Genomic DNA, 17778 nt, shown 5'->3' on the forward strand with positions numbered 1-17778 from the left:
CAGTTCTGGGCAATAAGACTCTAGTCTGCAGTGTGACTCAGGGGAGTCATAACAGGCTCATTACAAATGAATGAATGGCTACATACGAACATCGAAATGTACATACTTTAATGGAATGCCATTTAGAAACATTTTTAACAAGTCATGGAATTATGGTAAAGCTATTGATTTGTGCACAAAGAAAAATGTGCAAAAAAGCATTAGCATTCTGAAAAGCTGGTACACCACAACTATATTCTGTCTATGACTGTGTCAATCGTATTATCAAATCATATCCTACCCTATGATTACCAGAAGTTCAACTGAATGTACGGTGAGTACTGTGAGGGTCTTTTGTCATAGGCCCTTTCTCAACCTGCTGCCTACAGTATTTCCCAACCTTCTTTAGTTGTATGAACCCTTGAATTGTTGCAAACCTTCTCCCTACCACTGATATGGTGTAATCCATACTTATGGAATTGCTTGTTTTGATTCAGGGATAAGAAAGCTACCATTAAAACAGCCCTTGTCCAAACTGTGCTTGCAATATACATTTTAGCCCAAGCCAAACCCTCCAGGAAAATAATGCATGTTCCCATCAGTAATGCTACACTGCAGTGCTCTGTACCCCCCTCCTCCAACCACCCTCACCCCAATCCATCATTTCTGGTGATGGCAGCCCCAAGGCACTGTCTGGGAGTGAGAGCTCTCCCTCTCTCCCCCCTGCTATAGGAGTGTGTGGTAAGAGAGCAGGAGGCTCTCAGCAGGAGGGAGCGGTGATGTGTGCATGGGTGAAACTGCAGGAGGCCTTTCCCACTGTGCCTTGGATACAACTCCAAGTTTGAATTCAATCCCTCTTTTTCTGCCTGTTTTTATTTGTTACAGTTCCCTCTCTCTTTTTCATGTCTTTTCTCCTTTCTCTTCTCTGTATTGTGCCCACCCCCTTCCTCTCTACTCCCTGTCTCATTAGCTGACAGGCACAGAGGTGTCCCTCAGAGGGCTGGATGAAAGCCAGAGTGCCGTGACCTTCACTTTACAGCAGGGCCACTATCAGTGACAAGCTATCAGTGACAGATTCAGCACACACACGCACACACACACACGAAAAACAGCAGATCACATTCTCATGTTATATAAAGGCAGCTCACCATCAACCTGGTTAAGGTCAAGGCCTCAGAGGTGATCAGCAGCAATCTTGCTCTTCATCCAAACATCCCCATAATGCATTGTGTGTGGGGGTGGAGTTAGCCTCCCATGGGTATGTCCTTGGGCTGTAGCAGTAAATACAGCACATCATCCTGTGTTTTAATCAGCCTGCGGGACGCATGGGCGCTCCCCGTCATACTAACAGTCCATCCGTCACTGTGGCAGTAGGGTGGTGCTCACATGAATCCAGGTGGAGAGACCCCCACTTGACCCCTGAGCTGTGTTAGCACTGTGTGTTAGCAGGATGCTATATCCCTAACCGATAAACATAGGATGAGGTATCTACAATAGGCCAGTGTTTAAAAGGTTCATACTGCCATCGCAACAGTGAGTTAGACACCAGTTGTGAAGACGTGTGAAGTGACAAGAGCTGTGAAGGATGTTTGAAAATATCAGTGCTGAGACAGTGCTGACATTATTGGTGTTCCGTCCAAATAATCACTCAAATAAAAATGCGTTAGAGAACGGTTTGAATGTAGAGCCTTGTAGATTGTAGATCTACTCTTGTACTGGTGTAGTCATCATGCATTCTCTCATAGGCCCTATGCGCAGACAGCAACCAACACGCGACTGTGCAGAGAAGCAGAATACATGTTTTAGCGGTCATTTAACATGAATAAGTGCGATTGAATGCAACCTATGGATTACAGTTTACAGTATATAGGACATGAGAAGATGGCTGTGACAGAGATGCTTGTGCATCATGCATAGTGCGTGAAACTGAAAAATATTCTACACCTTCCCCCACCCATTTGTTCACAATGGCCAGAGAGTGAAGTCTCTTAATGACCCGTTCCAGTTTTCATCCCCTATTTGGGTGGGGTGAAGCAGAGTGGGAGTGGCAGTAGCATTATGATAAAAAATATGTGCACAATCAATATTAAATTATTTTATTTGTTCCATGTTTTAACAAAATCTAGATTCAGTCTACTGGTGATAGTTGTTCAGTCAGAGTATTGGTGCATAAATTCATAGTCAAAATTTGGACGGAGGGTCTGGGAGTTCTGCAGGAAAATGTGGTCTTCTGTAACTGAATTTCATGCACTTCCACATTGTTTTCTGCGTCATTTCCTATCTTTCAGTTTGTATTACTAAAGAGCCAAAACATTGTGGGGAAAAAAACAGCTGAAAAGGTCCTGGGATGGGGATGTGACTGATAGACTCTCTCATCTAATCCAAAATCTGCTCCCAAAATGAACTGGGGTCAGGATAAACAAGATCACCCAAAACCACTTGGTTGATAATTATAATCAAAGACTGATAGTCATTACAATAATGACCCGGAAGACCCGTAATCAAAACAATGATTGCTAATTGGTGTAATTACCTACAATCTTAGCAGTCCTTACATTCAGCAAAGGCTGTTTACTATACTAAAGATGCAGAATAAAGAACCATTTACGTGGCTTTGCTTTCTTTACAGAAAAATGCTTTCTTTTCAGAGCCCTCTGTTGAAGAGAGAGAAAGGGGGAGCTGTGGGGAGAACGAGAGGAGGAAGAGTTCAGTAATGTAATCAGTGCTTGGGTGCTCTGGCATCTTGCTGACTGCACAGCTGGGGCTGGGGCTGGGGCTGGGGCTGGGGCTGGGGCTGGGGCTGGGGCTGGGGCTGGGGCTGGGGCTGGGGCTGGGGCTGGGGCTGGGGCTGTGGTGTCTGCACTGTGTCGTGCCAAGGAGAAAACAGCTCCTGCCTTGCCAAGATTTTTCACATCTGGGAGCAGGCGCTGGTGAGACCCGCCTAGCCCGCGCATGTCGCCTAACATCTGGCTTCCAACCCGCACTGTGAAACTGGATCCTTAGACCCTGGGGCCTCTCATTAACTGTAACCAGACTGACACCGGGATTGGTGGGGATGCAGACTCACATACTACCTCTCCACTGTATCACACCTATGAGAGTGCTTTATTACCTCTGTTTATGAAACAAACTTTGTGACCTAAGTATATGTTAATTATTGTCATGAGAGTGAAATGAAATGCTTGTTATAGAGCCAAACCTTACACAGAAGCTGATTACACAGAATGATTTGTTACAGAACTAAAGCCTATTTGAAAATATGTTAATTGTGGCACATTTATGTTCCATTTGTCATGGAAATCAGTCATACAGTTAAAATAATCACATATTTTGGTGAAATTACAGAAGTATTTGGCATGGATTGTCTTGATAACAATCAACATTTAAGTCCAGATATTACACAGCAAAGGAATCAGTGAGTTATTAGTGAGTTAACAGTGGAGCAGAAAGAGAGCCCTGTGAAGCAATGGGAAAAGTGTGAACTACCGATTGCCAGCCAGAGGATTTACACTTGCAGAGATTGTCTGGAGAATCTAATTTCCTCAATGTTCAGTGGATTGTTAACAGCTTTGTTGTGATTAACAATACCTCCCACAACCCTTGGTTACCATTGATGTATATTTATACAGCTACAAGTACTGTATATCATCATCAACGTTGTCACTTTTGGAGACAGGCGGCGCCAGAAGTTCCATTTGCTACCATGCAATGTAATTGTCACATATGCTGCCTTGTGTACTGTATGTACCTCTATGATAATGATCATAACATTTGTTTCAGAATTGTTTCACAACAAAAAGGCTGATTTCTGAGAGGGAGAGAAGTGAGTGGGCTTCTTTCACTCTGTTGTTGAGTAACTCTGTAGGGAGCCTCCTCTGATCTCGTACTGTCCTCTCTGTAAGTGACAGAGCACATACCTCATGCTGGGACAACTTCAATCCTGCTCTCTTCCATTTCCCCAGAGAACAGGTGAGGATGAAACAGCATACACAACAGGGTTTACACTCCTATGCTTGCCATCAATAACTTGCTCACTGCTTGAACGTCCTTTTAATGTATTTCACTGAATAATTTCTTATCAGATATGCCTAAATCAGAGGCTTTGCTAATTTGTCTATTTGTCTCCTTCCCTAATGGCAAACCTTACACCGCTCGGCGGCAAACTCTTTTGTAAATAGAACTAAACTAAATAGGGTTTTGATTGATTTGAGAGCAGGTGAAACAGCTCAAGTGCCCAGTTTTACTCATTTATGACAGATTAACACACTTAAAAACAAATTTACTGTACAAATGAGAGGAGGCCTGTCCTGCCTGTGACCTTCCTGGATGTGTGAAGTGTGCCAAGTTCAATTTCAGAGTAATAGGGGAGTGTGTCCTGCTCAAATGGATCATTGCGCCCAAGTCTGGAGATAATTCAAAGGGATAGGTATATCAAAGTAGGCACTGATCCAGCAGTGTTGAGGGGGATTGAGTAAACTGACTGCTTCATCAATTATTTGAACGTAAAGAAATTAATGTCAAAACTCAAGTATATTTCTCAGCTCTGGAGCACAGAGCAATAGAAAAAATAATAATTAAAAATAATAAAAAGTTTCTCACTAATTGTGTACTTTAATAACTCAAACTTCAAGCTGCCCCTGATTAGAGTACCTGTGATCATTTATACGAGTGAGGATCAAAGAGAATACAAATTAGAGAAACTGTCGGATGTCACCCATGCTGTTAACAGTGAATAATAATATAACATAAACTCTAATAGCACAATAGGATGGGCAGGGAGACAACTAGGCTTAACAGTTAAAACCATTACAGGCTGCTAAATAGCATTTCATTAGCATGTAGGTCCCAGTGTAGCACATATAGAAACTAACGCTGGCCTGCTGGGCCTGTCAAAGACTACGTCTGGCTGGTGTAATGAGAAAAAGAGCGATAACCATTGTCTTCCACACTGAGCACCTATCTCTTCATCATCACAAATGGTTCTCCAGAAAATAATAAAGCAAGGAAATGGCAAGTAATTAAGTTTTTACTGGTGTCCACCTTTTTGTAATGAAATGCTCCCCAATAACTAATTTAAGATTTAATTATGATGGATGCAACTCTGGGATATTTCAAACTCGATGAGAGAGTGGAAAATAACTTTAGTGTCTAAGAGTCAGCCATCTGGAGAATCGAGATCATAAAATATTTAGATTGGTGAACTCCTCAGTCTTAGAGCTGATTTTCAGTTTCTTCTCTTTTCCAATTGAGCTGGAGTCAGCAAGAGTTCAGGGGATTGAGTTTGTTTAGTGAGTTTTCCTGGTTAATAAATGGACAAGAACAAACCGTTGGTGGTGGGATCAAAAAGGAGACAAAGAATACATGTAGGGACGGAAACGATCTGTGTGATACCCCCAGTGCAATGAGTGTGCTTTACAGAACCTCCAGAGGCAGGGCAGAAAAACAAGCAGCTCCACAGTCGAGGATACGTGAGATTGCTAACAACAGAGAAGAGAGAAGGGATTTTATATATGAACTCTCTCTGAGGTTGTAAGCCTATAGCCGTCCTCTGAAACAAACACATGCATACTTCACCTATGGTGTCTCCAAACCTGCAGTATTCTAAGTACTATAAGACAATACATAGCTAGTAAAAAGCCACAAGATAGAAAAACAATCATTTCAGCCAGTAGCTGACTTCCTTTTTCAAATGCATGTAATGTTTGTGGTGGCTCTGTAATTGAGGCAGGAGAAATATCGTTTGGTGTTGGCCACAGATTCATTTGAAAAACTGTGGAAGTGACAGTTGCAGAGAAAGGGAAAGCAAAGAAAACACATGGGCACACACAGTCATTAGGTCTTCATAGCGGTTGCCCTCCGATGATTATGAGCTCGATTTAATAACTAGCGGAGAGGCACCAGGTGTTTTTAATTGTGTATCTGCTCTGTTTATTGTGACTGACTAAGTGATCCTCGATGGGACCTGCTAAACACCTCTAAACGTCTCTCTCTCTCTCTCTCTCTAATGGGGCCTCACATGCCCAGACATTGGCATGACATGCTAAAATAAAACCTATGAAAAAATCAAGTTGACTCGCTACTACCATGACGGTACCACCGCCGTACCATCGCTCAACTATGAATGTTTTAAACAATGACCTGCTGCCACTTGATCATGATTTTGTCTCTTTGCTATTTTACCTTGACAACACAACCACCATGGGGCATTGTTGAGCAATTCCTTTCAGTCTTTCAACATTGCCACCAGTGGGCTGTAGTAAACAGAATTAACTATATCTTGACAGCAAACTCTACATATACAGTTGTGGTCAGAAGTTTACATACACTTGTAAAGAGAATGTATGTCATGGCAGTCTTGAGTTTCCAATCATTTCTGTGATGGATTGATTGGAGCACATACTTCTTTGTCACAAAAAACATTAATGTTTGGTTCTATTATGAATTTATTATGGGTCTTCTGAAACTGTGACAAAATCTGCTGGGTCAAAAATATACATACAGCACCTTGAATTATCAATTTTGGTGATGTAGAAAGTTGTGTCAATCAAATTTGCTTTGTGGCATGGCCTCTTAACTTCTTATGAGTGATTATGATTGACTACAGCTGGTGACTTATTTCAGCCCATTTAAATAGGGCTCGTTTGATACAGTCATTACACTCAGCCAAAAACGCTACAATGGGAAAGTCTAAGGAGCTCAGCACGGATCTGAAAAAGCGCATCACTGACTTGAATAAGTCAGGAAAGTCACTTGGAGCCATTTCAAAGCAGCTACAGGTCCCAAGATCAACTGTGCAAACAATTGTTTGTAAGTATAAAATGCATGGCAGTTGTGTCACTGCCACGATCAGGAAGAAAACACAAGCTATCACCTGCTGCTGAGAGAAAATTGGTCAGGATGGTCAAGAGTCAACCAAGAACCACCAAAAAGCAGGTCTGCCATGAATTACAAGCTGCTGGAACACAGGTGTCAGTGTCCACAGTCAAGAGTGTTTTACATCGCCATGGGCTGAGAGGCTGCCGTGCAAGAAGGAAGCCGTTGCTCCAGAAGCGGCACCTTAAGGCTCGACTGAAGTTTGCTGCTAATCACATGGACAAAGAAAAGGCCTTCTGGAGGAAAGTTCTGTGGTCAGATGAAACAAAAATTTAGCTATTTGGCCACAATGACCAGAAATATGTTTGGAGGAGAGAAGGTGAGGCCTTTCACCCCAAGAACACCATACCTACCGTCAAGCATGGTGGTAGTAGTATTATGCTCTGGGCCTGTTTTGCTGCCAGTGGAACTGGTGCTTTACAGAAAGTAAATGGAATAATGAAGAAGGAGGATTACCTCCAAATTCTTCAGGAAAACCTAAAATTATCAGCCAGAAGGTTGGGTCTTGGATGTAGTTGGGTGTTCCAACAGGACAATGACCCCAAACACACATCAAACGTGGTAAAGGAATGGCTAAATCAGGCTAGAATTAAGGTCTTAGAATGATAGTCCTGACTTAAACCCCATGTCAGAAAGCCAACGAATTTAGTTGAACTGCACCGATTCTGTCAAGAGGAGTGGTCAAAGATTCAACCAGAAGCTTGCCAGAAGCTTGTGGATGGCTACCAAAAGCATCTAATTGAGGTGAAAATGGCCAAGGGACATTTAACCAAATATTAGCACTGCTGTATGTATATTTTTGACCCAGCAGATGTTGTCACATTTTCAGAAGACCCATAATAAATTCATAAAAGAACCAAACTTCATGAATGTTTTTTGTGACAAAGAGGTATGTGCTCCAATCAATCCATCACAGAAAAATAAGAGTGCCATGACATTCATGTGTATGTACATTTCTGACCACAACTGTATGTCTGGGTACCTTCCTAAAAATGCATCTATTGTTACCCAATACGGTGAAGCATTTTTAGTTGGTGTTATTTTATTTGTGGAGCTAGAGTATAACAAATATATTGAACTGACCATGTCATTGTGACCGTTGTTACGGTTAGTTAAAATAGTAGCACATTTTACTCCATACCATTTAATTATTTTAAAACAGTGCTTAATTTAGCAGTATTATTTGAAAGCATCCCAAGTATTTGAGGGTTTGTTTGGGATTAACGGGACAGTAAGAGTGGACCAATCAGACCTTTGTTTGCTTTCAACATCTATTCTTGCACTAGGCTATGGCGACCATGGCATCATACAAATTAAACAGATATAACTTGTGGCAACCCATCCTACAGACGGTCAAACATGATTGGATCTGATTGCTTTAACTCAGTGTTTGATTGCTTTAACTCAGGCTACATTATATTTTATACAGTAAGGCCATGGCAATGTCACAAAGTGAGAAAGCAGAAGAAATGAACAACCCTCCATGATATAAAAAATATCATCCTGTATGAAAGAACAGGTGTGTATCTCTCTCCATCCCACAGTCTTGCATCGAAAGTCAATAACGTGTGGTATATCAAATCGAAGGTTGCCGGTATAAGTGTACTTTGTAGACTAGGCCAACATTGTAGCCTAGTGATCTTTAATTTGGGTGGACTCATGAATTTACTTTTCTTTATTTGATAGCATCATTTAAAAGCAGCCCACATATTTGGGTTACTCTAGAGCTGGTTTGGAGTCATGATAAACGGGAGAATGAGAGGCGTGTAGCTTGTGCGAGGTAGCCTATACTGTTACAATCCTAGTGCTCAGCGCCATGGGTAAAATGTGCTTACAGAAAAGTTTTCTTTCCAAAATAAGCCCTATCAGGAATTTTCCCTCCTGTCCTGTCCCATTCCATCCTGTCTCTTGCTATCGATGGGTGTTTGTCTCTTGAGGAGCATGTTGTGGTGTTTATTTGATAGTCTGGTGACTATCCTGACCCAGTTAACTTACATTATGTGTGCCATAAAGCTTTGATGATATACATGAGTGATTCTTTGATTTGTGTGGATGTAGTGAATTAACCTTGCTTTATTTAATAGCATTATTTGAAATTAGCCCACAGATTTGGGTGAGATGGGAGTCATGATGAGAGCACAGTTTGTGAGGCTGGTTAGCCTTCTATATTCATAGCCACAGTTGTAGTAGAGCATAGCCTGTTTAATTCATTATCAAACTTGCTTTATTTTAACATTAGGTCTACTTGAGAGGAATTCCCGTTGTTCCTAAAATTTGAGGTGAACGAGACATTATGGATGCGCAGTTGTTGGCTATATGCCATGGACTTAATTTCATTATGACAAAGAAGAATGTTTTATACAGATAACTGCGCAACAGAGGGAGTTCTAAAGTAGCCTAATCATTGCTTACGCCAGTTCTTTTGAGCCTAAAATGCTGGAGGAGGGGGGCGGGTCAGTAGCTCTATCGAATTTGTCATCAACTATACAGTAGGCTACTAATGATCCATTCTGAGATATTGAGAAGAGAAGATGAATTCATTTTAAAAGAGCATTTCAAACTTTACACAATTTTTACAAAAAATATTGTCACAAATAGCTTTACATTCTATTGCACGTATTCCTGAATGCGCCAATGATTATGCCACAGGTTTAACAGAAACGTTGCCACTGAGTGTATAAAGGATATGCTCCTACAGCACGAGTCATTGTACAAATCAAATAGTAAAAATTGCTAAAGACACTGTCCGGAACAAATAAAAACATGTTTGGGCTCAATGCTGGAGGAGGTTGGCAGGACAGTAATTTATACAGACAGAACAGTCTTTAATTTCAAAGGGAGTGTTTGAATAGTCTGTAAATAAAGCAAATCATAACATAGAGCCGGGGAAAGGTGAGCGAATTTGTCATCAACTGTGGGCTGATCTCACAGCCATCTTCTGTTGTCCTATATATCCTACTGTAGGCTACTTTTCTATCCAGTCTTAATCCCACTGAAACCCAAAATCCTTGCTGTTGTCTCGGATGAAAATTCCACATTTATTCTGTAATCACAAATTCATGTCAAAATACGCTAAAACATTTTCCCCGCCTCTCGCGTGTTGGTTGCTGCCTGGTCATAGGGCACATATGAGAGAATGTGTGATGACGGTATGAGAGTAGATACTTGATTTTGCCAATCTATCTGATAAGGCAAGCTGATAAGAAACTATCACAAACCATTCCCTCTCTCATTTTTATTTTAGTGATTATTTGGAGAGAACACCAATAATGTCAGCACTGTCAGTAATTTGTCTAGAGCAGGGGTTCCCAAACGTTTCAGCCCGCGACCCCCAAAATAACGGTGCCAGAGACTGGCGACCCCCACTATCCCCGGAGGTGACTGAAACATAAGAAAATGTGCGCACAGGACGCACGCACTAATAGGCGTGCAGCCTGACAACCATGATATGATTTTACATATAACAATTTACTATAAGATAAAAGCAGAATACGTCAGTCAAAGTAATCTCCACATAATTTATGAGTGAACATTGTTGCTGTCATGTGCAAATTTAATACTTTCATTTCCATGTTAGCAGAAGAATATCTCAGTCAAAGTAATAGCCATAAACTGTAGCACTGAGTAAACATGTGAACATTGTTGCGGTGCAAATTCACATTTTGGGAATTACTATGTTTCAGCGTTAATCTCACCTAATTAGATGGGTGGGCACTATGCGTGGAGCACAGCAAGTCCATTCTGGGTTTAATTTTGGAGACGGCCACTCGGAGATCATCCTCCACGTTTAGACGCGATCTGTATTTATTTTTAATATATGTCAGTGACGAGAAAGTCTTTTCGCACAGGTATGTAGAGCCAAACGGCGTCAGTACGTCCATCGCGGCCTTGGATAGCTGTGGATATTCTCTCTCGACTGAAATCCAGAACTCAGCAAGGGTCTTTGAATTAAAAGCTGTCTTTAAGGTGCGGTCACTTGACAGTTCAACCAGTGCGTCAACCTCCATGTCGGATGACAGATGCCTTGCGGTCGTTACAGTGAATGGTAATCTTATCCAGTCATATTTTTCCGGAGCTGTTTCCTCGGGGAAAAACTTGTTAAAGTGTTCCAGGAGGGCTTGACGGTGGGTAGTGATAGACTTCTTCACAGTGTTAACACTCAGATCATTTTCCTCCATGAATTCCTCCAGCTCAGGAAACATATCAATCCTGCCCATTTCAACTGGCGCAGTCCAGCGATCCACTTTCCTCTTGAATTCGCGGATTTGATCATTCAGCGACATGATGCTTGTGTTTTCACCTTGCAATGACATGTTAAGTCCGTTCAGTCTGTATTCAGTCAAATATGCAAGACAAATACGCTAGCCTTGTTAACCAGTCAAGGTCAGTCAGGTGGTCAGCGAGCTGGGACCCATGCTCCATCAGAAATAAGTGCACCTCGTCCCGCAGTTCATACAGGCGGCTGAGAACATTTCCCCGCGAAAGCCACCTGACTTCTGTGTGGAACAGCAGGCCCTGATGCTCCGATCCCAGTTCGTTGCAGAGAGTGGCGAACAGCCTGGTGTTGAGTGGACGTGATTTTATGTAGTTGACCATTTTTATCGCAGTCTCAAGAACACTTTTAAGCTGGGTCGAGCGTTTTACTCACAAGAGCTTCTCTGTCGATAATACAGTGCGTAAAGTTTACGTGGGGGGCCACTTGTAAGACTCTTGGTTTTAGTCCTTTCTTTTTCCCCAGCATTGCTGCAACAACGCCTGTACACACCGATGCACTCATCCCAAGACAGTCCCTCTTCTTTTAGTTTGTTGTCAAGTATTGTGAAAATGTCCTCGCCTGTGCACTTTACCTCCAGCGGGGTGCAAAACAGCATGTCCTCGTTAAGTTTTCCATCAAAACTGTATCTGACGAAAACAAGCAGCTGGGCAGAGTTTGATACATCTGTGGATTCATCTAACTGCAAAGCATATTTCCCTTTCTTCACTCTTTATGTCCTGGGCCATGTCCGTGATGTGCCGTGATATGGTCCCGTCAGACAGCGGCACTGCTTCTTGCTCCCGCGCCTGTTTATCCCCATGCATTGTCCGACTCATAGCGATAGCAGCAGGTTTTATTAGGGTTTCCCCGATTGTGTGTGGCTTTTTTGCCTGTGCAATTAAATATGCCACCTCATATGATGCCTTTTGAGCTTTGGTAGGGATTGTTGTTTGGTTAGTTATGACTTTCTTTTGGCCTTGCAATTCTCTCTCCTTTCGGCGGAAAAAATCTGCTGGTTTAGCGGCAAGAGAGGGGTGCTTAGTTTTCAAGTGTCTGAGCATTTTTACGGGTTTTAAGCTCTCATGTGCAAACACCTCAGTGCACACTACACATTGGGGATGTTGTACTTCATTGATAACGACGCATGTGAATCCATACTGGATATATTCCTCTCGATACTTGCGACACTTGGAGGAAGGCTGGTCCGACTGCGGTGGTCTCCTCCTCCTCCCCCCGCGACAGAAGTCGATGGCCTTTCTGACGGCGGTTCTCCGCTCTCCTCTGCTGCCTTCTTCGCTGGCCTCTTTGCCTTGTCTTTGGTCGGTATTAACCAACGTTTCATTTTGAAAAATAATATCCTAGGCTTAAAGCCTAGTGTATTGATTTGAGCTGTTCAGAAGAAATCTACTGGTGCACACTGACGTGTGTGGGTGTGACGTCTGTGGTGTTTACTGTGGCGCTGTAAAGTGACCTGTCACCTGCAAATGACGTTACTGTCGTTACTCTGTCGTAATCACCTCAGGGGTCACATCAAGAGGATTCTGAAAATCATCTCGCGACCCCCCCTAGGCGTCCCCTAACCCCCACTTTGGGAACTCCTGGTCTAGAGCTGTGGAATCTTCTGTGTCTTCAGGATTGGCTGAGTAAAATTCCTTCTGTATTTGAATCAAGTGTGATTTGCTAGTTAAATTGTCAGTTTTTGGTAGAATAAGTGGGATCGGTTGGTCTGTCAGTTTCTGACTAGTATCTGCATAGTTTCTGTTATTATTGTTTGTATTATTGTTACAAAAGCTGTTATTATTGTTTTGAATAGATTGGCCATCTGGCTGCGTTTGGAGGTGTTGACTGGTAGTTTGTGGGCTAATTACTGTCTGGAGGACTGCTGATAGATGAAAAGATGTCTTGATCTTGCTGTTGCTGGAGGACTCTGGAATCGGCTGCCTACTTCTTTTCTCACACCCCTATACCCTCTGGCCGGAGGGTTGGCATAGGGCTCCTCGTCTCACCTAAGTGGATATAATGTTCTTTCTGTATCACATTTGGCCATATCCTTGTTTGAATTTCATGCTGTTTCTGTTACATTTCCTGTCAAACTTTACATTGTTATCTATCGCCCCCCCTGGTCAGCTTGGTGACTTCCTAGATGAGATGGATGTCCTTCTCAGCTTCTTCCCTGAGGACGGCACGGCGCTCACTCTCTTGGGTGACTTCAACTTCAAATCAGAGAAGTTTCACGATTCTGGATTTCTTAACCGTATCTCCTCATTTGACCTTACCCTGTTTCACCTTCCTCTGACTCATAAGGCAGATCCTGCTCCACCTCCAACCTTATTGTTACCCATCTGCCAGTTTCTGACTGTCACTTTGTATCTTTCTCCCTTCACCTCAAATCCATCCCCTCACATTCAAACTCTATCCATTCTGTTACTACCTGTTGCAACCAGGGGGCCCTCACTCCCACCTCTCTGTCTTCCTCTGTTCTTTTGTCTACTGATGCTGCCTCCTCCATCCTCATATCCACTCTCTCCTCATCTTTTGATTGTGTCTACTCACCACTCGGCCAGAAAGATCCTCTCGTCCCACATCATGGCTGTCTGAATTCCTGTAGAACAGGCCTTCGAGCAGCTAAGAGGAAATGGAGAATAACTGACCATCCTGATGACCTAACATCATATCACTCTCTCCTCCTGAAGTTCTCCTCCTCTGTGACTGCTGCTAAAGCTTCATTCTACCATTCTAAAATTCAATCGTCTGTCTCTGACCCAAGGAAACTGTTTGCCACATTCTCCTCACTCCTCAACCCACCTTCCTCTCTCCCTCCCTCCTCCCTCTCTGCGGGAGATTCAATACCCTGGTGCTCGCCTACAGAGCAGTAAAGGAAACAGCCCCTGCCTATCTGCAAATGATGGTCAGTCCCCAAATCCCAGCCAGATCACTCCGTTCTTCCACCTCTGCTGTCCGCTTGGCACCGCCATCTCTACGAGGACGTAGTGGTTGTTCTGCTCAGTCACGGCTCTTCTCTATCTTGGCACCCCAGTGGTGGAATGAGCTTTCCACCACTGTCAGGACGGCAGAGTCATGACATATCTTCCGCCATAGACTAAACGGTACACCTGGGTTCTTCCTCCTCAGATGTCAGATCTCTGCACCCCCTAACACCCTACGTTACCAGAACTTTTTCATGTTTCTTCCTTTCTCTAGCACTGTGACTGCCGATGGCACTAGTTCTTGTCGTAGGTTTTACTTACTTTGGATAAAAGCGACTTTATACCAACAGAAGGATGGATCTTCTCAAACGTCCTTCATAGCTCTTTGGCAGCCCTTCACACGTCTTCACAACTCATGTCTAATGCAGCAGTGGCATTAAGGTAGACCACTGTTACTACCACTGTGATGGCAGTATGAACCTTTTGAACACAGGCCTACTGTAATGTTACTATTAATGCAAATACATGTATACACATGGACAAACTGTATGCATGCACACAAAATGTTACATAAACTCACACAAACACACCTTTGTGGCCGCAGAGCTCTAGGGTGTGTTGACAGAGAAGCATCTGCCTCTTGCCCTGTGCTGTAGTAAATTGCCCATTGCTATACAGGAGGGGACCCACTAATGAAGTCAAGTGTATGCAACTGCACTGCGTAACTCACTGATGCTGGTCTCAGCACTAGACTAATGCTCACTGGGGCCACTGTGCCTCGCAACTGCAGCTGTATAGATTGATCCATAAATAAGGAAGATCATGTCGCTTTTAATGTGTATTCTAGCCTGTCTCTGGCACAGATAGCTTTGAGCATGTTCTTTAGAAATCCACTGGGTTGATAGAAGTAGGAAACACAGGAGTATGGATACAGATAATGTTAGAGGCCTCTTTGGTCTGGGCCCTCCATAATGCGGCACTATCATTTTGATGTCTTTGTACTGGAACATTGTTTCCTAGTTTGGAAAATGAGGTAAATCAGATTCACAAAACAAGTGGATTCCTCTGCTTTCATAATGACCTACACTTCTCCATTATAATGAGGATTAGGAAAGTTGAGGACATATGCCAAACAGCAGAAACAAATTATAGTTCTCCAGTGAGACATTTTTTTTTTCACTGTCCTGACGCCCTGCTGGTGGAACGAGCTTCCCACTGCTGTCATGACTGCAGAGTCACTACCTATCTTCTGCCATAGATTGAAGACCCATCTCTTCAGGCTACATCTTAATTGTCCCTCCTAAAGACCTCTTCATCCCCACTACTCCCCTGTGCAAGTATCTTTTCTGTAAATAAATTAAAAAACTACCTTCTTCTAGCATTGTGACTGCCAATAGCCCCTGGTCCTAGCATCGATTACTTTTTCTTATGATGACTGATGGATAGATGATTCACTTACTTAGACAAATGTATTTGTTATAAGTTGCTTTGGGTAAAGGCGTCTGCTAAATGCCATAAATGTAAATGTAAATGTAAATGATTGAAATGTTATTCAGACTTCCTTCACAGTGCAAAACTACAATAAGATGCAAAACAGTACAGTACAACATTCTCGGTTCTGTCAAGAAAATTGCAAGATACTTGTGAACACAAACAGCTCAGGTATAGCTTACATTGGATTCAATGGAAGCCACTTTACCTCTATAGCAGTGTATGTACCGACCACAACATCTACAGATGCGAGAAGAGCAAAGTTACCATTTACATTAGGATATCGATTACAACTATGACTGCATTCAAGAACTCCCATCTTTTGAGAGCGGAATGGCATATTTCTTAGAGCTTGTTATATTGATTCATACACAGGAAGGAAGTCAGTTTAAGTTATTCATGGGGCGTATGGAAGACAATACTCCCATGAAATAGTTCAATAGTACATTAAACTGAGAGGGGGCAGGTAATTAAGAACACGTTTGCCCTGCTATAGGTAAGCTTGAGGTCAGATGGGAGCATAAGGTCGCTGGGTCTGTGCTCACAGCAAACAGAGGAAATGAGATCACCGATAGAGACGATGGATGGTTATTGATTTCTGGTGACACAGGAACAATCAATCTGCCATACACAAGCATCTTCCAGCGGCCCTGATGGAACCAGATCCATTTCAAAATAAAAGAACAGTACAGAGAGGAACATACTGCCTTCGGGTCAGTGAAGGACAAGGACATTGTCTCTCTCTGTGACCTCTGGGATAAGAATTGGCCCTATTGTTTAATTTCAGCTTTTAAATAAGGTTTATTGGTGGCAGGTGTGTGTGTGTGTGTGTGTGTGTGTGTGTGTGTGTGTGTGTGTGTGCGTGTGTGTGTGTGTGTGTGTGTGTGTGTGTGTGTGTGGTGGGGGGCAGGGGTAATCTGGAAATATAATAACGACAGACACAGGGTGATGGTAAGGCAAGGGGCGGACGTGCTGTGAATTCGTCCTTGCTCCCCTTCCCACCATCCCCCTCAACCGGTGCCCTGCCCCTCACACGTCCCTTCCATTAATGCAGGAGATGGATGATAGGAGTGCTATATGACGTTTCGGTAGAAGTGACATTAAAATGTGGTGACTGGTGTTACATAATGGCGGCAGGGGGGAAAATAGTTTGTGTGTGTGTGTGTGTGTGTGTGAGTGACTGGGTGGGGTGTGTGTCCTAGCAGGTTCCACTTTAAAAGTTGTCCAGGGAGTGGTCCCAGAACATAGGTATAACAAACCTCAGTGTTATAAAAGAGTAACAGTCAGAGAGAGGCTTGATAAGCCCAGAGGAGCCAGGGCTGGTATTACAGACCCAACACCACACTCCATAAAGCCTGAGACAAGGCAGTGTTGGCTCTTTTGCTGCTATACATCCCTCATGCCTCGCTCCTGGGGATGACTGCATTGTATATTCATTCCCTAGCATGTCTCCTGACCTTGACACCTATCCTTCCTAACAGCATACAGTATGATGGAAAGCAAGTGTGCAGCCATATAATGCACAAGCACATCCACATAAAGCGATAGATAATACACACAGACACAGACAAACACACACACGTGCGCATGGGGTATGCACATACACACATACATACACACACACACACACACACACTGAGTTTGGGGAGAAACTGGCAAGCCACTGAGTCACGAAGCAGCAGTCGCTTGGCAGCACAGCGTTCACATTGTCTCCTCAGAGGCGAGCGTAAACAGATTGATTGGATCGCTCTTGCTGACTCAACCGTTACGTTACCAGGGTGGGGGAGAGATGGGGGGACGTGCTGTGTTCATAAACTGCACTAATCCTGCCCCTCTTTTCCGCCCCAGCTAGTCCTACATTAGGTTATTTGCGAAGGGCGGCCCACCTGAAACAACCTCCAAATGGTGGAGGCTTTCATGCTGGCTCTGATTAGCAAACTGTCCCCGTGGACACTGGCAGAGAAAGAGACTGAGACTGAGGGATTGTTACTGTGGTGTCTGAGGTGGTGACGCTGCAGTGGTGGCGCCGGGGGTGGATGCGGTGTGTGTTGTGTACTCTCCATTTTTCTGGGCGAAATTGAGCCCAATGTCACCGTGACAGCGCGGCACTCCTCTGAGGGCACCATGGGCCAGGAGGGAAAATGATGGATGAGTCGTGCAGCCACCGCCGCATGCTCACTCAAACACACACACACACACACACACACACACACACACACACACACACACACATACACACACTCACACATACAT

At 43.4% G+C, this 17778-nt stretch overlaps 1 protein-coding gene across 1 annotated transcript in view; it reads right to left on the reverse strand.

Annotated features, from left to right (window-relative positions):
* clmpb (CXADR like membrane protein b) overlaps positions 1-17778 on the reverse strand; it is a gene marked incomplete at its 3' end in the record, with an annotated part of 68949 nt that overhangs the window by 38323 nt on the left and 12848 nt on the right. The window lies entirely within an intron of this gene.

Source organism: Argentina silus (genome assembly GCF_951799395.1).
Source record: "Argentina silus genome assembly, chromosome: X".
In the NCBI taxonomy this organism is placed as follows: domain Eukaryota; kingdom Metazoa; phylum Chordata; class Actinopteri; order Argentiniformes; family Argentinidae; genus Argentina; species Argentina silus.